The following is a 26,297-nucleotide window of genomic DNA, read 5'->3' as shown; positions in this document are numbered from 1 at the left end:
TGTTGAGGCAGTCATTCATGTGTGTGTCTCCTCCCCAGTGTTTAAGCGCACAAAGCTTTGAATAGACTCAGATCTGTTGCTATTGTTCCCTTGAGAGCGGCTGCAGTGATGGGCCACAGATGGGCATCTGTGTCTTGAGCTTTACTGTGACCATAACTCCTCCAGCATGACACACAACAGCTGGATGACCAACAGCACACACTAAACACCTCATCACACACACACGCTCACACATTAATGAGCCATGAACACACACTACACAATACTTAACACATCCACTAGTTTATGTACATTCAAATATCAATATATGTTCATTGTACAGGGTCGAACAGGAAACAATTATGTAAAATCTGAATATATAAGTTATAAATCTGGCTATAAATTTATTAATCAGAATATATATTTCTGAATATGTATATGTCAATCCGTTATACTGTGTATCTTGCAAGTGAGTGTTTTCTACTTAGTTTAAGGCTGCTTATAGTTTGGAATGTCTTATTTCCTTCCTTCCTTGGGTTTTCCCTTTCTACTTTCTTTCCTTCCTTCCTTCCTTCCTACCTTCTTTAATTTCTTCCTTACATCTTTCCTTCCTTCCTTCCTTCTGTCCTTCCTTCCTTCCATTTTCTTCCATCCCTCTGTCTGTTCGTACTTTCTTCCTTCTTTCCTTCCCTCCATTTTCCTTATTGCCTTCCTTCCATTCGTCCTTCCTTCCTTCCATCCTTCCTTCTGTCCTTCCTTCATTCAATCTTTCCTTCCTTACTTCCATCTATCTTTCCTTCCTTCCTTCCATCATTCTTTCCTTGCTTGCTTCCTTATTTTGTTCCTTCCTTCCGTCTTTCCTTCATCTTTCTTTCCTTACTTCACTCCCTCCTTCCTTCATTCCCTCCTTCTTTCCTTCCTTCTAAGGCAATACAGATCTAAAACAGACATGTATTTGAAGTCATTAATGTAGTTTTTATTATCCTCATTGTACCACTCTTTTGGCACTTCACCTGTGGTTATTGCACAGGTCCACGTTGGAGAGCCCTGGTGGCTGTGGGGGGAGGATCCGACCAATGACCACATCTTCCACTCTGAGTACTTCCTCCTGTAGAAGAAACAGGTGAAGATAACACGAGAAAACCCAAAACTGTCATCCTCAACACCTTGGGGGAGGAGTGTTTGGGAAATCTGTTTGGAAATAGCCAGTATTATTCTGTTTGGTGTTGCTAGTAGACCAGAAATTACACAATTCACTCTTTAAATGTAACAACAACTAGAAATTGCTCTATTTAAAGCAAAAGTATGTAATATTTGCGCTACCGATTGCAAAAATACAATTGTTCTCAAACTGCTTCAAAATACACCCTCTATGTATTCCATTGGTTGATCAAACAGATAGCCCTGCCCCATACTTGCTCCATTGTTCAAGTCAATGTTGCTGTGTCAGGCTGAACAGGCCAGTCAAAACTCTGTATGCCACAAAGACACAGTTTTTACAGTTTTGAGAACATAAACCTATGAATGGCTAACTTATAGCTGTCTCTGCATATTAAGTTGGAATAGGAGAAAGTATTTTGAAAAAGTTACACACTTAATGATTGTGAAGATTGTATTGTCATCTGTATCTCTGTGGTGTGATCAGGTGGTGAGTGGAGAACCCCAGCAGGTAGTCTTCACCATACCCATCTTTGAGCCCATGCCCTCTCAGTGTTACATCAGAGCTGCCTCTGACAACTGGCTGTGCTCTGAGGCTGTGTGTATCATCAAATTCCAACATCTCATTCAGCCTGAGAGACACCCACCACACACAGGTGAGGCTGATACACACACACACACACTCACACACACACACAAATATGCCAGCTGACTTTCAAATGTCAACAACACGCCTTGTAGATAATTTTTGGATAAAAAAGAAAAACAGAGTTTTGTGGCTTTAAGTTCATGTCTGTTAGCTTTGTAGTTATCTTTATGCTATTGTTTACTCCTAAATAGAGCTTGTGTGTACAGAACATCACTTCATTTTAACCACCGAGGAGCCATGTAACTGTAAACAGTTACAGATCTACTCGGGCTTGTTTTGGTCATTTTCATTTGTTTGGTTCCAGAGCTGTTGGATCTTCAGCCATTGCCCGTGACCGTACTGGGCAACAGATAGTACAAGAGTCAGTACAAGTTTACACATTACAATCCCATTCAGACGCAGATCTTCGACATGCTCTACCACACTGACACCAACGTCTTGCTGGGAGCGCCCACTGGCTCCGGCAAAACTATCACTGCAGAGATGGCCATCTACAGGGTCTTCAACAAGTACCCAACATCAAAGGTCTGAACCTCTGCCAACTGCTAGTGTTTAGTTTTATTAATTATGGCTAAGTGTTGAGCCAACTTGTCAAACGGTGTGTGTTTGTGTGTAGGTGGTGTACATTGTTCCTCTTAAAGCTCTGGTCAGAGAGATGATTGAAGACTGGAAGATCAGAATAGAAAAAAAGATTGGGAGGAAGTGAGTGTGTTTATAGATTCCTCTGGCAAATATGTATCTATTATGATACCCTGACCTTTATTTGCTCATTACCATACTCTCTCTATCTCTCTCTCTAGGGTGGTTAAGTTAACCAGTGACGTGTCTCCTGACATGCGGGCGACCACGCAGGTCAATCTGATCGTCACTATACCAGAGAAATGGGATGGAGTCAGCCGCAGCTGGCAGAACCGCAGCTACGTGCAGAAAGTGGCTATACTCATCATTGATGAGATCCATCTTCTTGGTAAATTAGTGAACATAAACACACACTAATGCATCTGCAAACAATATATTAATGTCCTAATGCTTCAGGTAACAGCACAAACACTCCCCCAAAAGTTGTGCTGATTGCAATTTGCACACTGGAATTCCTCATCCTGGTTGCTTTTGAGTGCTTGGTTGTGGAGGATGCAGCAGACTGTATAGAATAGTCCAACAATGTGATGCAGTACAATGCGCATCTGGAAAAATGCCTGGTTATAACGCTCTTCTCAATCATTTGATCATCATTTGGTTCATTAATGCTGTCATGATCAATAGAAAATGTACAAAGATTTGTATAAAAAATTGTCACCTGCTTTCCACGGGCGGTACAACATCATTTGCTTCAAGAAAAATGTGTGACATTAGGCACGTTTCCACAATCGGGCCGAACGGTTCTCATTGCAGAATTGTGTTGTTCCGTATCGTGTCTGAGCAAGTGCCCAATCGTGAGTCGACACTTCAATACAGGTGTACCACCAGTCATTTGAAATCGTACCATACTGAACCGTGCTCAAGTGGAAATGCTGCTGAATCAGTTGCTCACCATTCTTAAAAACGTTTGGGCCAATGGTGGAAAAGCACTTAATGACTTAATTTCATGATGCACTGCCAAGGCAGATTGCACCTGGTTAAACTGGACTGTGGGTGTTTAGTGAATAAGACACATGTTTTTGTGCTGAAATACTGTGCACAAAAGTGGTTCATCTGTTTATTGAATTCACCCCAGTGTATTGTGAGAACAATGCTAATACCCCTATAGACACTGCTGAAATAATTCAAGAGTGTTTATGAACACAATGATGTTCTCATGTAGAAATATCATATTTCGCGCTGTTCAGGACTGTGTTTTTCAGGATAGAAGGACTGATCCTGGTTCTAAATTAGTTTCATTAATTTGTCCAAATCCTTCATAAATGTTCATGTTCATGCAGCTTAAATCTAGGGGACCAATACCAACTAATTAATTAGCTGATGTCACTGAAATTTTAGTTCTTGCAACCAATTTCGATTCCACAGCAAAAACTGAAATGCCAGTAAACACACTTCTTTATTTCAAAATTCATCATTTGGGAATCATTTTTTAAACGAAAACAATGGCATGTAGCTCTTAACTCCAAGTATGTCCATACTTGGTGCTTGACATGCAAATTATTGAATCTGACTATGGTCAGGGCTTGGCTTATGAACATGTGTTCGGTAATGTGAATGGATACCCCATGAAGGTTATGAAGCAATGTGAGCATGACCAAGTTAATATCCATCAGCTTTTCCATAGTAGGAGCCATAATTTTTCCACCTGTGCACTAAATTTGGTCAAAATTACTAATGTCGTTGAAACAAACTGCAATGTAACATTTTTTTAATTTAGGTATCAACTTGGTACTGAAATACTTATAGCATAGAAGACTAATAAAATAACGCAGGCTATACACCTGTTGACTGACCTGTGATGTCTGTTACAATGACTAGATGTGTGCACAGGTGAGGACAGGGGGACAGTTCTAGAAGTCATCGTGTCCAGAACCAACTTTATCTCATCACACACCTCCAGAGTGGTGGGAGTGGTGGAACTCTGTACTGTGCTGGCTAATGCGTGGGATCAAGCAGACTGGCTGGGCATCGAACAGGTCAGAAACCCACTGTAATATGAAACCTGCCTTTGTTAGCTCACCTGTGTCAACATTGTTTACTAAAATCAGCCTGCATACCCTTCTAAAAATACATATACCACAATGATACACTCGTTTCATTACAGGATTACAGTGTGATTAAACAAGTGAATATGCAAATTTAGCAGAACAATGTAAACATATAAGGGTGTTTTTTCAACTTTGGGCACTTTTAGCACTGTGAACTTCTAGAAAGTAAAGTCTCATTAAAACATTTTTCGCACAGACTTTTTTATTTTAGAATCACCCTGGTACCAACTGAAATGAACTTGGCCTCACACCAGACACCAAAAGTATGTGGTGATTTTTTATTACACTTCACTTAAGGTGTATGTGTGTGTGATTATTAATATCAGACTTCCCCTCCCTCCATCCTCGGGGCACCAGCTAAGGAGTTTCACCTTAACAGTAAAAGAATTATCCAAATGGACCATTCAATAAATTTAAATTATGTAAATTGGAGGGAGTTAGTCATCTGAATAATCTGAAGGATTCGAGAGCAGCCTAACCTTTTAGAGCTCTTCTGTATCATCAACACAAGGAACACACAGTTGTAATAAAATGAGTTTTATTTACAAAAAGATAAAAAAGAATAACTAACAAAAACTACAAAATAGTACTAATATTTTCAAGAATAATATAAATTAATAGGTAAATAAAAGTGCATAGGATGGAAAGATGCAAGTGGTTGAGTTGGATGTAGCAATGGCAAAGTATGACTATTATATTATGCATATTATGCATATCATGGATGGCCTTCATTCTTGAAGGCCATCCATGAACTGTTCTTTATGGGCAAATTCATATTTTCTGGTTCAGGGCTCTTGTCTCTTCTCAGGTTTTCTATGATTTCCATATGATTTACAGCTATTTAAATCAACCCAGAAATCTTGGCCCCCAAATGCTATTGGGTAGAGATGCAATTGATGGTTCTTGTTTCAGAGGAAGCATGCTTCAACTGCAGCCATGATGAATAGAGATGTTTTGTAGCATCTTGGCAAGTCAAACGAGTAGAATTACAATATTATCGGTGTACACAGTACTAACGATACCATTGTTTTCATACTGTTCTCAATTCACAGTGGAAATAATAGCAAACCATATGATCTGTTAGTTGTTGTATTTGCGTATGTGTATGTGCGCACAGGTCTATAAATAATCCCTCTCCCAGCATGTAGCAGCCTGTTGGTACTGTAGCTGGACGTATCTGCTTCAGGACGGATGGCGGTGGTTATGTTAAACCTTGTTTTACTATTGCTGAACTGTTACCCTGCTAGACAGACGGGGAAGGGAGGGTTGGGGGTCTCTATAAATCTGACATGTGCTGTTTGGATTGAAGCGCACCCATGGCTGCCCAATCCATTATTAAGCCCTTTAAATATGTGCGCACACGCACCCGCGCCCCGGGCCACTTGTGCGAGAGCGCAGTGGTGGGACAGGGGACAATGACGTGCTGTAATTATGCCCAGATGGGCCGTTCTATCAGGCACATGGCCAGCTGGGCTCTTCATCTATTCCTCTTTCTTTATCTCTCCTTTTCTCTTACAGGTGGGACTGTATAATTTCCATCCCTCAGTTTGTCTGGTCCCGTTGGAGGTTCACATCCAGGGCTTCCCGGGGCAGCATTACTGCCCCCGAATGACTAGTATGAACAAGCCTGTCTTCCAGGGTATGAAACTACAGCAACATGCACACACATTAATAGTTGCACTGTTATACTGTGATGCTTCCCTATTATTGGAAACTTTCACTTACTAAATTAATGAATCATGGCTCACAACAAAAAGCACACCAATGCTCGCTTGAGGCGGATACGTTTGTTATTCAATAAGAAAACATGCGCATAAACTATGATGGAAACACATTTAGAGAATATATTCCTACAGAGTTTATATAGCAATATCAATATCAAAGTCATGTGACTTTGCCTCAACAAGCCATCTGAATACATGATTCACTCAAAGAGTATCATCAATGTCATGGTGTAACATCTGAAATGTTATTTATTTATTTGCATTATACGTTGTACTATTTCTTTGCTTTTTTCTCTGTTGGCTTTTCATACAGATGCATCACAATAAAAATTCACAGGTGTAATTTTACGCTCTCTGTTTCCACTGTCCGGCAGCCATCCGCTCTCACCCCTGCTAAGCCTGTCCTCATCTTTGTGTCGTCATGACAACAGATGCACCTCACGGCTCTGGACCTCATCGCGCTCCTGGCCATGGAGGACAACCCCATACAGTGGCTGCATGAGGATGAGAGAGATGTCAGAGGTCACCACCTCAATCAAAATATGATGTTACACTGCAATACTCACATTTTCTTAGGCTATGTCTACATTAATCCGGGTACATTTGAAAATGGCTTTTTTGTTTTTGAAATGCTCTCCGTCCACACTGTAATGTATGAAAACGCTTAAATCCCCTTACTGCGCATGTGAAAAATTGTGTTTTCAAACGAAAACGTATTAGTGTGGACATGGCCTTACTCAGGATCTTTGTCTTGTTTTCCAAAACAAGATCCATTTACTTGCACAATGGCATAAGATGAAGACATGCTTTCAGACTACTGCAAGTAATCTAAACATAATTTAAAGCATAAACCTCACTAAATTGTCTTTCTCTGGAAAGGTAATATATTTATAGATTTTGTTTTTAATTAATCCGTTTTGCAGTTTATTGTCTGTTCTGCAATACAGAGAATTACTGTGAATGAGAATGAACACCTTAGACAAGTCAAACATATTTTTGGATGTGTTTAAGCAATAAGGCACTTGAGGCCGTGCTGAACTGTTAAAATAGTCATGGCTTAAGAGTGCTGATGAAATTGCACTGTGTGTAAATAGTTTGGGGTGTGAAAAATCTTTTCATCTGCGATATATATATATATATTGTATATCTTATGTGAATAGGCCATGACACGTTCACTTTCTCTGCTCTTTTGTGTTGCTGCTGTTGTGACTTTCTCTCCCTCTTCCTCCTCATCCACAACCTGAAGAAGCTCAATATCTGTTCAACAGCAATTACAGTACGCCTCAGCGCAGCTTCTTGTGGAAAAATCTGTGTCATCTCCCATTAAATTTCTCTTTCCGTTCCACTGCATGCTTCTGATCATTTCAAGATGTGAACAAGCAGCCTTTTTCTGCTTCCCATCGCAGATGTGTGCTAATATTTTCAAAGTGCACCATTACAGAGCTATTCAGAAGTCCACTCGTACAGTAATCACATAAAAATCTGCAGCCTTGAGGATGTGATAATTTATTTAATAGTAGACGCATGGAGTTACACAAACACACACAAACATGTTATAGAGGAGAGAAACATCTTTAACGTGTCTGCATGAACACACAGTCATGTCAACAGTGTTACAATATATGACCCTTTTTTTATGAGTAAGGTAAAAAAATAGGACCTGAAACAATGACTTTTATTCTTCATCAAATTTGTCAGTCAAAGAAAGTGTTCATCAACAACCTTAGGAGGCCAAACTAAATATTAAATATTTACTAAATTAAATAAAATGTATCCATTTATATGAATATATACACTGGCAGCCAAAAGTTTGGAATAATATACAGATTTTACTCTTAGGAAAAGAAATAGCTACTTTTATTCACCAAAGTGGCAGTCAACTGATCACAATGTATAGTCAGGACATTAATAACATGAAAAATTACTATTACAATGTGAAAACTACTTAATCTACTTCAAAGAGTTCTCATCAAAAAATCCTCCATGTGCAGCAATGACAGCTTTGCAGATCCTTGGCATTCTAGCTGTCAGTTTGTCCAGATACTCAGGTGACATTTCACCCCACACTTCCTGTAGCACTTGCCATAGATGTGGCTGTCTTGTCGGGCACTTCTCACACACCTTACAGTCTAGCTGATCCCACAAAAGCTCAATGGGGTTAAGATCCATAACACTCTTTTCCAATTATCTGTTGTCCAATGTCTGTGTTTCTTTGCACATTCTAACATTTTCTTTTTGATTTTCTGTTTCAAAAGTGGCTATTTCTTTGCAATTCTTCCCATAGGGCCTGCACCCCTGAGTCTTCTCTTTACTGTTGTACATAACACTGGTGTTGAGAGGGTAGAATTCAATGAAGCTGTCAGCTGAGGACATGTGAGGCATCTATTTCTCAAACTAGAGACTCTGATGTACTTATCCTCTTGTTTAGTTGTACATCTGGCCTTCCACATCCCTTTGTATGACATCTTCAGTTTTTTGGCAATTTCAAGCATTGTATAACCTTTTCAAGATTCCTCAAAACAATGATTGACTGACGAGTTTCTAGAGAAAGCATTAAACGTTTCCCAAAGTCTAAGTGGGAGATTGACTAATTGAGAGAACTAGTCTGAATAGGATGTGTATTCATTGCAATGGGTATTGTATCTCTTAAACCTTCATCTTCCACAATAATAATCGTCTGGCAGGCTGTGGCTATCCACATGATTAGCATCAGGGTGTCAAGCACCGCTTTAACTCTATATGAAAAGCACAGCAGACAATGGTGGTGTTTGCAATGGCATGCCACCCATACTACTCTTACTGATTCTCTTACATATCTATGTATGGAAGAAATGGTAAGAGTAATATAGTACTGTAGTATATCATGTTCTGCTTTTAGCACTGGCACTGCCCATGTAATGATACTTCATCCGAATTGTCCAGGGGCAATGGGTTCAGAGTTATTTTGAAAGAAATTACTGGAACTCCAACAAGCTGTTTGGCTTTTAGGTGATAGTTATGACTTGACGTGCTTCTGTGGAAATTAAATTCCACCTTACAAAAGCTGCAAAGTACTTGATTTTTGTCACAAGTCCCATCTGTATTTGTTTTGTAAGAGTTTCTTTTCTGTATCACTTGGTCATTGATGAAGAATCAGTGTTGTGTGTTTGTGCTGTGTGTGTCAGTGTAATTACCCCGGGAAGATACATCACAAAGGTTCTGCCCAATTCCAACCAGTGTTCAGAACTCACACAGATATGATGGCAAATGCATCAATTGTAATTAAGGAAAATTAACAGTAAAATGTATTTTGATAGCTTATAATAGGGGTGTAAAAAAATATTGTATTGTATTTTACATTACGACGCTCGCAATTCAATAACAGATGTATCATGCGATACATAAACAAACACATTATAGTGTAATTAAAACCAAACAGCGCAACATTGAGAGCTGTGAAAGAGTGCAGAGGCAGGAGGAAAACAGAACAACACATTTTGATTGCAAAAGGCAGGCAGATTGTAGCGTTACAGCTTGTTGAATTTGCCAAACAATGGTGTCATGTTCCGGTGCTACAATACATCAAACATGTCATTTTGTTTATGCCGACATCGCAAAAATCGGTGGATTTGCGATGCAGAAACAGCAGCAGTAAGTTTAACAGCCACCTCTCCCATACGACACTGAGCGTGACATGCACAAGATGCTCATAACTATCAAAAAACAGCTTATTCAAAAAACTGACAATGTAAGAAACCCGCGATTACATGAGACTTATCATTCTCTGCTTTTGACTTCGAAATGTAAACAGCTTTGAGAACAACACTTGTGCACATGTTATAAGCCGGTAATAATGGCGGTAACATTTACGTACAAAGTGAAACCGGGGGAAGTGGGAAAAGAAATGAAGTGTGCTGATCGTTTTTGGTCAAGCTGCTAAATAATATTGGATTATGTACATGCGTCATAAAATGTCCTGGTAACTTGCGTAACCTCCGTTCCCTGATGGAGGGAACGAGATGTTGTGTCGATGTAGTGACACTAGGGGTCACTCTTGGGAGCCCGAAACACCTCTGGTCTTTAATAAAAGGCCAATGAAAATTACCGAGTGGTATTTGCATGCCACTCCCCCGGACATACGGGTATAAAAGGATGCAACCACTCATTCAGGTTTTATGCTGAGGAGACGAGACAAGGTCCAGCCATTTCAGCAGGTAGTTCAGCGTTGTGGCAGGAGGGACACAACGTCTCGTTCCCTCCATCAGGGAACGGAGGTTACACAAGTAACCATGACGTTCCCTATCTGTCACTCACTCGACGTTGTGTCGATGTAGTGACACTAGGGGTCCCTATACAAAACGCCGCAACTGGCTGAACTGTGTTACGTGAACTGGCGGTGTGTGACGGGCAGACAACTCTGTGCCTCATAGCTAGCGCACCAAGCCGACACGTAACCTCCCCCAACATAGTTATGAGTGTCGAACGGCCCTTTGGGGACAAGTTGACTACCCAAAAGATAGAGACAGGCTAACCCAGTCATGGCCTCTTCTCTCCTTCTTTTTTACACTCCCTAAAAAACAAGGGGGATTATCTGACTAGGCCGCCAGGTCTAGTCGGGGGGTGTCCCTCCCAAGGGGATATTTCAGTGGAAAATACGTCACATGGTCTTGCTGACCATGTGGAGAGTCTCATGGTAGATCCTACCCAACGGAGGAGGAGTTGCTACAAACATGGAGACTGTGGCAGAGGGGGCTCTGCCCAAGGAAGATGCAGTTTGCCAACAGGGAAATGAATTAGTGGAAGATATACATCACATGGGGTTACCTTACAGGGAACCGCCACATGCGGAGCACCTACCCCAGAACAGGGCTCTTAGTCAGCACGTGTACTGGGCTGGCAGTGAGTCTCTCTGAAAACTCGACTGCCACAGGGCTCGGAGGAAGTCAACCAGGGAACATAGTTTGTGAACACTACTGGGAATTAATGGCGCACGTCTTCAGCTCAGAGGAGGTGAAAGGCGCTATGTGCAAGTGATACACCCGGCCGGCTATCCCGGGCTTATCCGCTTGTATTGCGTGCCACTACCTGGGACGAAACCGGTTCCACCCGGAGGTTGTAGAACCTTGCAAAGGTGTTGGGTGTTGCCCAGCCTGCTGCTCTGCAAATGTCTGTTAGAGAGGCATCCCTGGCCAGGGCCCAGGAGGCCGCTACACCTCTGGTAGAATGGGCACGTAGCCCTACCGGGGGCGGCACGTCCTGGGTGTGATATGCCATAGCTATGGTGTCAATGAGCCAGTGGGCAATCCTCTGCTTGGAGACAGCGCTTCCTTTCCGCTGTGCACCAAAGCAGACAAAGAGCTGCTCAGAGATCCTAAAGCTCTGCGTGTGATCCAAATAGATGCGTAGAGCACGCACCGGACACAGCAATGACAGGCTGGGTCTGACTCCTCCTGGGGCAGTGCTCGCAGGTTCACCACCTGGTCCCTAAAAGGGGTGGTGGGAACCTTGGGCACATACCCCGGTCAGGGTCTCAAGATCACGTGGAACCTGATGATCAGGTTGTGCTTCCCTAAGGACTTACCGTCCACTGTGTCGTGGTGTGCTGCTATAGCAGCAACGTACACCTTCAAGGTGGAAGGGGACAGCTGCCTTTCCAACCTCTCCTGCAGGAAGGAAAGCACCGATCTGACTGCAAATCTCTGGGTCTTCCCGTTGGGAAGAACACCACTTAGCGAATAGACGCCACTTAAAGGCATCCAGGTGCCATGTAGAGGGGGCCCTAACCTGAGTGATCGTGTCTACCACCGTGGGTGGTAGACCACTTAGGTCTTCCGTGTCCCGTCCAGGGGCCAGAAATTGAGATTCCAGAGATCTGGTCGTGGGTGCCAGATGGAGCCCCGTCCCTGAGAAAGAAGGTCCTTGCTCAGGGGAATTCGCCAGGGGGGGCTGTCGCGAGGAGCGTGAGGACCAAGAACCACATCTGGGTGGGCCAGTAGGGTGCTACCAGGATGACCTGCTCCTCGTCCTCCCTGACCTTGCACAGAGTCTGTGCAAGTAGGATCACTGGGGGAAACGCATATTTGAGTAGGCCAGGAGGCCAGCTGTGTGCCAGCGCATCTATGCCAAGGGATGCCTCGGTCAGGGCGTACCAGAACGGGCAGTGGGAGGATTCTTGGGAGGCATACAGGTCTACCTGTGCCTGTCTGAATCGACTCCAAATCAGCTGGACCACCTGAGGGTGGAGTCTCCATTCTACCCTGAGGGTAACCTGCCATGACAGCACATCCGCTGTAGTGTTGAGGTCACCCAGGATGTGAGTGGCTCGCAGCAACTTGAAGTGCTGCTGACTACAGAGGAGGAGACGGCGGGCGAGTTGTGACATACAACGAGAGCGCAGACCACCTTGGCGGTTGACATATGCTACCGTTGCCGTGTTGTCTGTCCGAACAAACATGTGCTTGCCCTGGATCAATGGCTGGAATCTCCGCAGGGTGAGCAGAATTGCCAACGCAGTCACGGGCCCGTCCATAAGCCGGAGGCTGCGTGCCCATCGCAAACAGCACCCCAGCCTGTTTTGGAGGCGTCTGTCATGACCACGATGCACCTGGAGACCTGTTCTAGGGGAACACCTGCCAGTAGAAATGAGAGGTTGGTCCAAGGGCTGAAGACACATGACAGACTGGCATGATGACCACGCGATGTGTCCTGCGGCGCCATGCCCATCTCGGGACTCGAGTCTGAAGCCAGTGCTGAAGCGGTCTCATATGCATCAACCCGAGCGGGGTGGCCACCGCTGAGGATGCCATATGCCCCAGGAGCCTCTGAAAGAGTTTTCTGTTTTCTGTTTGAATGCCTTCAAACAGGCCAGCACTGACTGTGCGTGCTCGTTCGTGAGGCGCACAAACTCTTTTCCCAGTTGACCAAAAGCCCTAATTGGCTGAGGTTCGAGAGCACCAAGTCCCTGTGTGCACACAACATGTCCCGAGAGTGAGCTAGGATTAGCCAATCATCGAGATAGTTGAGAATGCGAATGCCCACTTCCCTTAATGGGGCAAGAGCTGCCTGCGACCTTCTTGAAGACGCGAGGGGACAAGGACAGGCCGAAAGGGAGGACCTTGTACTGATACGCTTGACCCTCGAATGCAAACCGCAGGAAAGGTCTGTGTCAAGGTAGAATCGAGACGTGAAAGTACGCGTCCTTCAGGTCTACCGCCGCGAACTAATCTTGATGCCGGACGCTCGCCAGAATACGTTTTTGCATCAGTATCTTGAACGGGAGTCTGTGTAAAGCCCGGTTCAGTACTCTGGGACGGCACACACGGAACGTCTTTTTAAAGACACGTCTTTTTAAAGATGCCTTTCCGATTGTGTGTTACTCCTGGTTGCGGTCATTATCTCTCAACTTCGTATGGTCATGATCGCTGTCTTTCATGTCTGGGCACGACCCACACAGAGGCAGTGTTTGTGGATGGTTCATGTTCTCACTGCGAGAACATGACCATGGCAACTTTGCGGTCATGGCTTGCTTTCGTAAGAAAGAAAGCCACCCCAGCGGCTCCCTGCCTCGGTCCTTCTACCTACGGGTATGAGGCCAGCGCGTCTAGCACTGGGGGCGATTTGGGGACCCCAAAGGGATCGTCTCTGCCGGGTATCCCCCCCGCGGACCTCCCATTCTCCAGCACGCTCGTCTGCCCCAATCGGACTTCCGGATGAGTTCGCCGGCTCGTCTCACGGCGAGTCTGACTTCTTGTTCAGAGCCCGCAAATGCAGCATCGGAGAGCGTGTTTGTCCAGTCAGATGCAGAAGCCTCAGCTGGGCTTCCCCCTTCAGGGATGATTGCCCAGTCACAGGCCGATGCCAAAATGACGGACGTGCTTTCCTGGGTGGCCGCGAGCGTCAGGTTAGAGTGGAACCCTCCGCTCTCCCCTGAACCCTCGTGGCTTGATTATTGGTTCCTGGGCTTGCGGCACCACTCAAAGCAGCCACGCCCCACTCCAGTGCCATTGTTCCCGGAAGTGAACGAGGAGCTGACGAAGTCGTGGGAGGCACCTTTTACTGCCTGGCCCCGATTCCGCAGTTCCCCCGCTTTCATTACCCTCGATGGCGGGGCGGCCAGGGGCTATATGGCGATTCCCCCGGTGGATAAGGCACTCGCGGTGCACCTATGCCTGCAGACGCCCTAAGCTCCCGTCCAAGCCCTGTAGGCTCACGTCGTCCCTGAGAGCTAAAGCTTACAGCGCTGCTGGACAAGCCCCTTCTGCCCTGCAAGCCATGGCTCTCCTGCAGGCCCACCAAGCCAAGGTGTTGAATGAACTGCACAAGCGTAGTTCCACCCCAGATTTGATGCAGTAACTGCACTCTGCGACTGACCTCGCTCTCCGAGAGACGAAGGTCACGGGCGGACGATGGCCACACTAGTGGTCCAGGAGCACCACCTTTGGCTCAACCTGGTCGAGATGGGCGAGGCCGACAAGACACGGTTCCTTGCTGCCCCTATTTTCCAGGCGGGACTATTCGGCGACACCGTCGAGGACTTTGCCCAGCAGTTCTTGGCAGTGAAGCAGCAGACGGAGGCAATCTGGCACATCCTGCCCCGGCGCGGCTCAAGATCTCGCACCCCATCTGCTCATCGCCAAGTGCGTCCCCCTGCGGTGACTGCACTGGCTCAGCTGCAACCCGCCCACCGCAGGAAGCAGATGCCACCTGTCTCACAGCCAGCACCTAAGAACCCATGGAGGTCCTCAAAGCGCCCCTGAGATGGGCGACCCAGTCGGGCGACTCCAACCCCCGATGGAGGGCTGGGCGGAAAATCTTTTATTGCCTTTTTGTTTGATTTCGCCACATGCCCAAGTGGCTGTGGTATGTAACAGTTCAGCAAAAGAGCGGCTTCCTTCCTCCCTGGGTCACATATCCGGTGTGTATGGTCGTCACCACGACTACCGTCCACGGGTTTTTTCTTGCAGGATTGGTGCTCCAGCGGTGGCCTTTCCGCCCCTGAGCACCCAGCTGTGGCACACAGCCGCCCCCTGATGTGGCAGTCTCCACAGGTTACGAGGACAGGCCTCTTCCTCACCCATCCCAGGCTGTTCTGGGGGTGGTCACAAGGAGCCAGGTAAGTGCTTCGATGTCCATAGACTCAGCACGGCCACGACGTGGTGTGGCACCTCGAGCTCTGCCCCGCCACGAGGCCCCACCTGCCAGTACATCCGACGACGTTGTCCCCTTGGTCCCCCTTGGGCGGAACTTGGACGCGTGGCTCACGCTTTCCAATCCGTCGCGATGGCTGATCCGGACCGTCCAACTCGGCTACGTGATTCAGTTCGCCAGGCACCCGCCCAGGTTCAGAGCGAAACCTTGGTCAAGAGCGAAAACGCTGCCACCTTGCACGCGGAGATTGCTACCCTCCTATGGAAATGCGCGATAGAACCTGTCCCAAAGGGCTTTACAGCCCCTACTTCATCGTACCGAAAAAAGGCAGTGATACACATGATCACTCAGACTAGGGCCCCCTCTACGAGGCGCCTGTATGCCTTTAAGTGGCGTCTGTTCGCTAAGTGGTGTTCTTCCCGATGCGAAGACCCCCAGAGATGCGCAGTCAGATCAGTGCTTTCCTTCCTGCAGGAGAGGTTGGAAGGGAGGCTGTCCCCTTCCACCTTGAAGGTGTACGTTGCCGCCATAGCAGCACACCACGACGCAGTCGACGGTAAGTCCTTAGGGAAGCACGACCTGATCATTAGGATCCTAAGAGGCGCCAGGAGGCTGAATCCCTCCAGACTGCACCTCGTTCCCTCATGGGACCTCTCTGTAGTACTTCAGGGTCTACAGAGAGCCCCCTTTGAGCCTTTGTAGTCAGCCGAGCTTAAGGCACTCTCCTTGAAGACTGCCCTCCTGACTGCGCTCACTTCCATCAAGAGGGTAGATGACCTGCAAGCGTCCTCTGTCAGCGAAACATGCCTGGAGTTCGGTCCAGGTTACTCTCACGTGATCCTGAGACCCCGACCGGACTATGTGCCCAAGGTTACCACCACCCCTTTTAGGGACCAGGTGGTGAACCTGCAAGTGCTGCCCCAGGAGGAGGCAGACCCAGCCCTGTCATCGCTGTGTCAGGTGCGTGCTTTATGCATCTATTTGGATCACACGCAGAGCTTTAGAATCTCTGAGCAGCTCTTTGTCTGCTTTGGTGCACAGCGGAAAGGAAGCGCTGTCTCCAAGCAGAGGATCACCCACTGGCTCACTGACGCCATAACTATGGCATATGTCGCCCAGAACATGCCGCCCACGGTAGGGCTACGAGCCCATTCTACCAGGGGTGTAGCGGATTCCTGGGCCCTGGCCAGGGGTGCCTCTCTAACAGACATTTGCAGAGCAGCGTGCTGGGCAACACCCAACAACTCTGCAAGGTTCTACAACCTCCGGGTGGAACCGGTTTCATCCAAGGTAGTGGCACGCAATACAAGCGGATAAGCCCGGGATAGCCGGCCAGGTGTATCGCTTGCACATAGCGCCTTCTATCTCCTTTTGAGCTGAATACGTGCGCCATTAATTCCCAGTAGTGTTCACAAGTTTGTTCACTGGTTGACTTTCTCCGAGCCCTGTGGCAGTCGCATTTTCGGAGAGATTCGCTGCCGGCCAAGTACACGCGCTAACTAAGAGTCCTGTTCTGGGGTAGGTGCTCCGTATGTGGTGGTTCCCTGTAAGGCTAACCCCATGCGAAATATATCTTCCGCTAATTCGTTTCCCTATTGGCAAACTGCGTCTTCCTTGGGCAGAGCCCCTCTGCCCCAGTCTCCATGTTTGTAGTAACTCCTACCCCATTGGGCAGGATCTACCTTGAAGAATCTCCACATGGTTGGAAAGACCATGTGATGTATATTTCCACTTAAATATCCCCCCCTCTCTTTGGGTGAGGTGTGGTCTCCGCTGTGTCTTCCCCTTGGGAGGGACACCCCCCCGACTAGACCTGGCGGCCCAGTCGGATAATCCCCCTTCTTTTTTAGGGAGTGGAAAAAAGAGAAGGGGAAAAGAGGCCATGACTGGGTTAAGCCTGTTTCTATCTTTTGGGTAGTCGACTTGTCCCCAAAAAGGGCCGTTTGACACTCATAACTATGTTGGGTGAGGTTACATGTCGACCTGGTGTGCTGGCTATGAGGCACACAGTAGTCTGCCCACCACACACCGCCAGTTCACGTAACACAGTTCAGCCAATTGTGGCATTTCGTATAGGGACCCCTAGTGTCACTACATCGACACAACGTCGAGTGAGTGACAGATAGGGAACGTCATGGTTACTTGTGTAACCTCCGTTCCCTGATGGAGGGAACGAGACGTTGTGTCCCTCCTGCCACAACGCTGAACTACCCGCTGAAATGGCCGGACCTTAAATCGGCTCCACAGCATAAAACCTGAATGAGTGGCTGCATACCAGCTCCTTTTATACCCGTATGTCCGGGGGAGTGGCATGCAAATACCATTCGCCAATTTTCATTGGCCTTTTATCAAAGACCAGAGGTGTCTCGGGCTCCCAAGAGTGACCTCTAGTGTCACTACATCGACAAAACATCTCGTTCCCAACATCAGGGAATGGAGGTTACATAAGTAACCATGACGTTTTTCTCATTACAGTCAATCAAAATAAATGCAGTGCTGTTGTTTAAGTTACTTAGAGCTCTGTTTTTTGTTGCCAATGTCAGACACTGTTGAGTCACTTATGATTTAAAAGATATTCATATCGAATCGTTGAATAAATTTGAGTGAAACAGTTGCAGGTGCTTGTATTGCATCGTATCGTGAAATTTGTGTATCGTTACATGCTTAGCTTATATGTATATTCTGAATTTATAACAATTTATTAGGAATTAAAATAATATATTCAGATTCATAACTGTTTATTCAGGATATATATATATATATATATATATATATATATATACATATATATATGGATTAACAACTATATGTATATATATATATATATATATATATATATATATATATATATATATATATATATATATATATAAAAGGATTTACAATTATATATTCTGATTATTGACTATAAAGTCAGTATTTATAAATATAAAAGGATTTACAAGTATATATCCAGATTTATAACTATTTATTCAGATTCAGAAACTATATTTTGGGATTTTCCAAGTATATACTCAAGATTTATAACCATATTCAGATTTGGTTATACTATCTACATTCAAATTTATATACAGTATATATGCGGATTTACAAGTATACGTTCAGGGTTAGTAATTATATATTCTGATTTACAATTATATATTTGGATATAAGACTGTTTGCTTGTCTTCCTGCCATGTTGTAAAAGCGGTTTAAATGATGTTACTTCCTGTGTGTCACTATTTGTGTAACTGAGTAAAATCATATGGGTTTTTATTAGTTTTATTTACTGCAATTAATTCAACAGATTCTAGAATATACATCAATAGCTGCCTCATAAACGCCTGGTGTTCCTAATACAAGTTAAAAAAAATAAAAAATAAAAAAAATAAATAAAATAAAATTGGGGTATAATTGTAAATGTAATTTGTGGCTCTAATGCAACTTATAATATAAAGTGACACCAAAGGGTATCATATTCATGCATAGACTCATATTCCTTCTGTATGATTCTTTATAAATGCAGATTTGTCTAACACACACATATATTAGTGCCCGTTTGACTTGTATTAGGAACACCAGGCATTTATGAGGCAGCTATTGATGTTAGCGGTCTATATTTCCATCAGCACACAGATTGTGTGTCCAGGAAAGCAGCCCCATAAAGCATGTTAATGTCTGTCTTTATGAGAACAGCCCAACCTGCCCTGTTAAAGAGCCAATAAAGGATATTACACATGTAACATGTCTTCCCTGTGAGCAGAATATGATGCTGATTCTACTGAATTCTCTGTTCATGTACACTAAATATAAAAATAAAAATAAAAAATAAAAAAATGAAATCATTACCCTTAATTGAATTGTAAAAAATCTTTCAGATGTAAGTTTTATAACAATCGATAATTATAAATTATAACATAATTTAGTTAGATTAGGTCAAATGAATGTACTATAGTAGTTTTAACTTAACTTCATTAGGTTCATCAAACTTGCAAGTTCATCGCAAGTGTAAGGACAGTGAAACTGAAAAGTCCATCCTCAGTCTAAGCACAAGGGCCATTCTTCACCACAATGGTAACCCAAAACTCCAGCCTAACAGGCACTCTTTTTAAATACCAACATGACAGAACATTAAACATGAACAAATCTGCATGTATTTTCATCTTGCTCAAAAATGCATAAAATAACACTTCATTTCAACACTATTTCTTTCAATCCATTCCCATGCAAAACATGCTGGGAAATGGAAATCCCCTGCCCAGTTTCATCAACCACAAAAAGTATTCATGTAGTCCCTACTCAAATGGATTAATTAAACTTCCATTTTCCAAATGTAAATAGAGAGAACACAATGAAATCAAGTTGTGACAAAATGTTCCTGAATTGTGTTGCTTGGTTCAGTAAATTGAACAAGCAGCAAAAATACTTTTTTGAGTTTAGTGTGCCATACTCTCAGGCACTTTAGAAGGCAGCGTACACAAGCGTAAGTAGCATGTGCTGATAGCTGCAGCATGCAGACTGTGTGTTCCAGTGATATACGGGGCATCCCACTGTTTCACTGAACTGGAGCGTGTAACGACCGGAGTCCCTGCTGTTTGAGTGACAGCCGGCTGTCGTCCGCTGTCCGCCTCACAGCACTCCCTAAATTCCCTCCATTTGTGTTCAGTGTTCCTTGTCCAGACATTTCCATCTCTATTATTCCTCCTTTTTGTTTAGTTTGTTTGCTTCTTTGGTGCAGAATGCATACAGTAGTGCTCGTCTATGACTGGGCAGCATGATGGTAATATCATATGATGGTGGAAATGTCAACCAGTAAAGATTTTGGTATACCATTTATGCTGTGGTATACATAGATATACAAACGTAGATGCCTCATTCGGCTGGTTCGGATACGTCAACCTCTTCCTTAGAACGGTCAACAAGGAGAGCTGTTTGAATACAAGTGAATGAAAAAAAGCTTTAGACCGCTGCATAAACTGCTTTTGTGTGGAAACTGTTCATCATGTAATTGACTGGGTGCTAATTTTCAGTATGTTTGCCATGATATATATATTCATTTGTAGAGGACTTTATTTGCAGTTTGCTTCAAAAAAAAAAAAAAAAAAAAAATTTTATATCATCTAAAATATTGCCCAATGTTTATGTTAATTCAGATAATCAGAAAATCCACTGGAAAATACTCCAGACTGTTGCAGACCATATCTGTCAAATTACTTTAATGTGTTGACGGACGACTCTTGACCGTTCCAAAATGGCAGACGTGCCGACGTATCGCGGCCCATAGGAACAGCTGGTAATAAGGTATCTATGAAGAGATATATATGGTGGTATATACTGTATATCCACACAGTTATCAGTGTGCAGGAGTTCTTGCCATTATTTACACATAAGAGCGACAAAGAAGCATGGATTCTTGTGAAAATACAGAGTGCAATGTGACACAAGCAATTCAAGAAAAGGAAGACATAAATAAAGTGCTACCCAGAGGTCCCAGGACGTTTAGTAGAATCTCTTGAGTTGCCATCTCCTAATTACATAAAAAAAAAATAGTTCACCCAAAAATTAAAATTCTCTCATCATTTAGTTACCTCATGATATCACAGGTGTGTATGACTCTCTTTCTTCACCAGAACACATTTGAAGAAAATTTGAAAAATATCTCAGCTCCGTAGGTCCTGAAAATGCAACAGGATGGTGATTCGATTTTTTTAAACTCCAAAAATCACTGATAGTCAGTATAAACGTCATCCATACGACTCCAGCGGTTAAATTAATGTCTTCTAAAGCGAACTTGGGTGGACTATCCCTTTAATTACGACAAGATGTGAATGCAGCTTTAAGCACAACATGAAGCTCAATTTTGTTGTTTGTGGTTGCCAAGCAACGACACATCTGGCTGCATTATTGGCTCTATTACAACGAACTTTGAACTTTGAATTTGGCTCATACAATAAAATTTTAGAGTTGGAGTTATCCTTTTTAAAATTATATATATATATACAGGTGCATCTCAATAAATTAGAATGTCGTGGAAAAGTTCATTTATTTCAGTAATTCAACTCAAATTGTGAAACTCGTGTATTAAATAAATTCAATGCACACAGACTGAAGTAGTTTAAGTCTTTAGTTCTTTTAATTGTGATGATTTTGGCTCACATTTAACAAAAACCCACCAATTCACTATCTCAACAAATTAGAATACATCATAAGACCAATAAAAAAAACATTTTTAGTGAATTGTTGGCCTTCTGGAAAGTATGTTCATTTACTGTATATGTACTCAATACTTGGTAGGGGCTCCTTTTGCTTTAATTACTGCCTCAATTTGGCGCGGCATGGAGGTGATCAGTTTGTGGCACTGCTGAGGTGGTATGGAAGCCCAGGTTTCTTTGACAGTGGCCTTCAGCTCATCTGCATTTTTTGGTCTCTTGGTTCTCATTTTCCTCTTGACAATACCCCATAGATTCTCTATGGGGTTCAGGTCTGGTGAGTTTGCTGGCCAGTCAAGCACACCAACACCATGGTCATTTAACCAACTTTTGGTGCTTTTGGCAGTGTGGGCAGGTGCCAAATCCTGCTGGAAAATGAAATCAGCATCTTTAAAAAGCTGGTCAGCAGAAGGAAGCATGAAGTGCTCCAAAATTTCTTGGTAAACGGGTGCAGTGACTTTGGTTTTCAAAAAACACAATGGACCAACACCAGCAGATGACATTGCACCCTAAATCATCACAGACTGTGGAAACTTAACACTGGACTTCAAGCAACTTGGGCTATGAGCTTCTCCACCCTTCCTCCAGACTCTAGGACTTTGGTTTCCAAATGAAATACAAAACTTGCTCTCATCTGAAAAGAGGACTTTGGAACACTGGGCAACAGTCCAGTTCTTCTTCTCCTTGGCCCAGGTAAGACGCCTCTGACGTTGTCTGTGGTTCAGGAGTGGCTTAACAAGAGGAATACGACAACTGTAGCCAAATTCCTTGACACGTCTGTGTGTGGTGGCTCTTGATGCCTTGACCCCAGCCTCAGTCCATTCCTTGTGAAGTTCACCCAAATTCTTGAATCGATTTTGCTTGACAATCCTCATAAGGCTGCGGTTCTCTCGGTTGGTTGTGCATCTTTTTCTTCCACACTTTTTCCTTCCACTCAACTTTCTGTTAACATGCTTGGATACAGCACTCTGTGAACAGCCAGCTTCTTTGGCAATGAATGTTTGTGGCTTACCCTCCTTGTGAAGGGTGTCAATGATTGTCTTCTGGACAACTGTCAGATCAGCAGTCTTCCCCATGATTGTGTAGCCTAGTGAACCAAACTGAGAGACCATTTTGAAGGCTCAGGAAACCTTTGCAGGTGTTTTGAGTTGATTAGCTGATTGGCATGTCACCATATTCAAATTTTTTGAGATAGTGAATTGGTGGGTTTTTGTTAAATGTGAGCAAAAATCATCACAATTAAAAGAACTGTAAAGAGGAGGCGAGAAGCAGCTTTCCTGGTTCAGGTAAGGGTTTATTTTCTCTCTCTCTGCAGCACAAATTACAGTCTCCCAGTCTTTGCGTTATGCACAAAGTTAATCAACAATCTCACACCGCTTCACAAAATAAACTCTCATCATTTGGAATAAAAACTCTTTGCTTCTTGCTCGGGTCTGTCATGCCCAGGCTCTCTCTCCCTCCTATTTGCGGTGTGTCTCTATTTATGTCGCTCTCCCCGTGCTCACTGAAATTAGAGACAGGTGTTAGACATAATTTAGCTCAGGTGTAAGCACCCTTACCGCTTTTTCTCTCTCCGGAGAGATGCTTGACCACGCCCCCGCTGCCACAAGAACCAAAGACTTAAACTACTTCAGTCTGTGTGCACTGAATTTATTTAATACACGAGTTTCACAATTTGAGTTGAATTACTGAAATAAATGAACTTTTCCACGACATTCTAATTTATTGAGATGCACCTGTATATTTATTATTATTACTGTATTATTATTATACTGTAAATCTGATACTGTTTTGCACTTATTCATCTGTTGTAAATAATAGTTTGCCCTGCATCCATCAAGTTCCTAATAAAAATAGCTAATAATGAAATGAGATCGAGGCCATTTCATTTGTAAAGTATTTAGTTATTCACGGATTATTCCAAACATAGCATTACTTCATGGTTATTTAGTATATTAACCATTTTTCCCTGCCAAAATAACTATATTTTGAAATATAAAATTTGTATAAAATTACTCATACAATGTTTGTGTGTTGTATTAGATGACTGATATCATCGGCACAATAAGAGAGTCGAATCTGAAGCTGACGCTGGCGTTTGGGATCTGAATGCATCACGCTGGACTTCATGAGAGAGACAGGAAGACTGTGGAGGAGCTGTTTGTCAACTGTAAGATCCAAGTAAAACCTGATGTTAGCAATGCCTGAATCACGAACCAATTGATTTATTTGTATTTTTTTTTTAAAGATTAAATGTAATATTTCAACCCTTAATACAAAGTTAGTTTACAGTGTCCCCAAAAAGTGTTTGGCCGTGAAGGAACTAAGGTCCTAATTTGAGTTGTTAAAGGCAACCTGTGTTAAGAAGTTATGGATTTATGATATAAAGGCAGATGGTAGAAACAAAACTGAGATGTTTCAGCCAACACAATCTACCTTTGGCTTCTCTATAAGGTGCTGATTGCCATGAGCACACTGGCGCCTGGTGTAAACTTCCCTGCCCACCTGTTGGTTGTTAAGGGCACAGAATACTATGACTTACCCCATCACAGGTAACATCTGTTTTTTGCGTGTCTGTCTGTGTGTATGTGTTGGTCTCACAGTGTGTGTCATGTCGTCTCCAGATGTTCTTCAGATGATGGGTCGTGCCGGGTGACCTCAGTTTGACGACCAGGGAAAGGTTGTGATTCTGGTGCACGACATCAAGAAGGATTTCTATAAGAAGTTTCTGTACGAGCCCTTCCCTGTGGAATCGAGGTGTGTGCACAGCTGTACAACTAAATGAGCCTGTTTACACCTGTATAAACAACCATTTCCAGCGATCAGATCATGAGTAGACAGTGTAAAATACAGGTGTAAACTAGGGGTGTAACGGATCTCTGTAAAAAAACAACATTACGGTTCGCCAATCATGGTCCGGTAAGCATTTATTCGTCTCTAGTTTAATAACGCATCTGGAGCACAAGGTTTGGCAAAGAAAATAAAGCGCCAAATATCACCCTGTAGCTCAAGACTGGTTGCCTACTGAAGCTAAGCAGGGTTGAGCCTGGTTAGTACTTGGATGGGAGACCTCCTGGGAAAACTAAGGTTGCTGCTGGAAGAGGTATTAGGGAGTCCAGCAGGGGGTGCTCACCCTGTAGACTGTGTAGGTCCTAGTGCCCCAGGATAATGATGGGGTGACTATACTGTAAAAAGGCACTGTCCTTCGGATGAGATGTTAAACTGCGGTCCTGACACTCTGTGGTCATTAAAAATCCCAGGACACTTCTTGAAAAGAGTAGGGGTGTAACCCTGGTGTTCTGGCCCTATTGGCCCTTATCAATCATGGCTTTCTAATAATCCCCATCCATTAATTGGCTCTATCACTTCACTCTCTCCTCTCCACCAATAGCCAGGGCTGGGGAGTAATGGAATACAAGTAATGGGATTACTTATTTAAAATACAAAATATAAGTAACTGTTTTCCACTACAGTTACAATTTAAATCATTGGTAATTAGAATACAGTTACATTCAAAAAGTATTTTGATTACTGAAGACATTACTTTGCATTTGATTGTCATTTGTTTCATTTAATATTTAGTCCTTTCAGATGGAAAACATTTATACATATAAATGATGCGATCCAAAGTGCATTTGAACAGCGGTGAAACACTTTCTTATGATCTGTTACATTCATACGAGCAGACAGAGAAGTAAGTTTGAAGTAAGTTTGGAGCAGAAGAAATAGAAATAAACCTTGTGTAAATTGTCAGCTTTATGCTAAGCTAAAATGCTGTTTCTAGCCATTTTACATGCACGTTACCAGGCACGATCATATTTTTTATCAAGAAAATTCACGCTGGATCATAATTTCCCTTTTTCTAGTAAGACCTTTGATATTACGTCAAAAATTGTATCTTGATAATAATTTTTGTATTGTTTTCCTATAAAAAAATATCTAAAAATCCATAAAACAAGATCAATTTGATATATCTTGTTTTAGAAACAACACAGCATAAGATATTTAGGTTTTTCAGAGAATGTATTTTTAACGTGTATTTTGTCTTACTGTACTGGCAGAGTTTTTATAGTCAAAACAAGTGAAAAAATCCTCCAGTGCTGAAGAAGTAATCGTCATGGTTACTTGTGTAACCTCCGTTCCCTGATGGAGGGAACGAGACGTTGTGTCGATGTAGTGACACTAGGGGTCACTCTTGGGAGCCCGAGACACCTCTGGTCTTTGATAAAAGGCCAATGAAAATTGACGAGTGGTATTTGCATGCCACTCCCCCGGACATACAGGTATAAAAGGAGCTGGTATGCAACCACTCATTCAGGTTTTATGCTGAGGAGCCGATATAAGGTCTGGCCATTTCAGCGGGTAGTTCAGCATTGTGGCAGGAGGGACACAACGTCTCGTTCCCTCCATCAGGGAACGGAGGTTACACAAGTAACCATGACATTCCCTATCTGTCACTCACTCGACGTTGTGTCGATGTAGTGACACTAGGGGTCCCTATATGAAACGCCACAATTGGCTGAACTGTGTTACGTGAACTAGCGTTTTACTGTGAATTACTGTGTGGTGGTCAGACTACTGTGTGCCTCATAGCCAGCACACCAGGTCGACATGTAACCTCCCCCAACATATTTATGAGTGTCGAACAGCCCTTTTTGGGGACAAGTCGACTACCCAAAAGATAGAGACAGGCTTAACCCAGCCGTGGCCTCTTTTCCCCTTCTTTTTTTCCACTCCCTAAAAAAGAAGGGGGATTATCCGACTGGGCCGCCAGGTATAGTCGGCG

The 26,297-nt window shown here is 43.6% G+C and overlaps 1 pseudogene; it reads left to right on the top strand.

Moving 5' to 3' along the window:
* Positions 1-26,297, top strand: part of LOC127452706 (activating signal cointegrator 1 complex subunit 3-like) — a 252,981-nt pseudogene that overhangs the window by 171,995 nt on the left and 54,689 nt on the right.

The sequence above is a fragment of the Myxocyprinus asiaticus genome, chromosome 15 (genome assembly GCF_019703515.2).
Source record: "Myxocyprinus asiaticus isolate MX2 ecotype Aquarium Trade chromosome 15, UBuf_Myxa_2, whole genome shotgun sequence".
In the NCBI taxonomy this organism is placed as follows: domain Eukaryota; kingdom Metazoa; phylum Chordata; class Actinopteri; order Cypriniformes; family Catostomidae; genus Myxocyprinus; species Myxocyprinus asiaticus.
The sequence above is the reverse complement of the archived record's forward strand: the minus strand, read 5'-3'. Positions and strand labels throughout refer to the sequence as shown.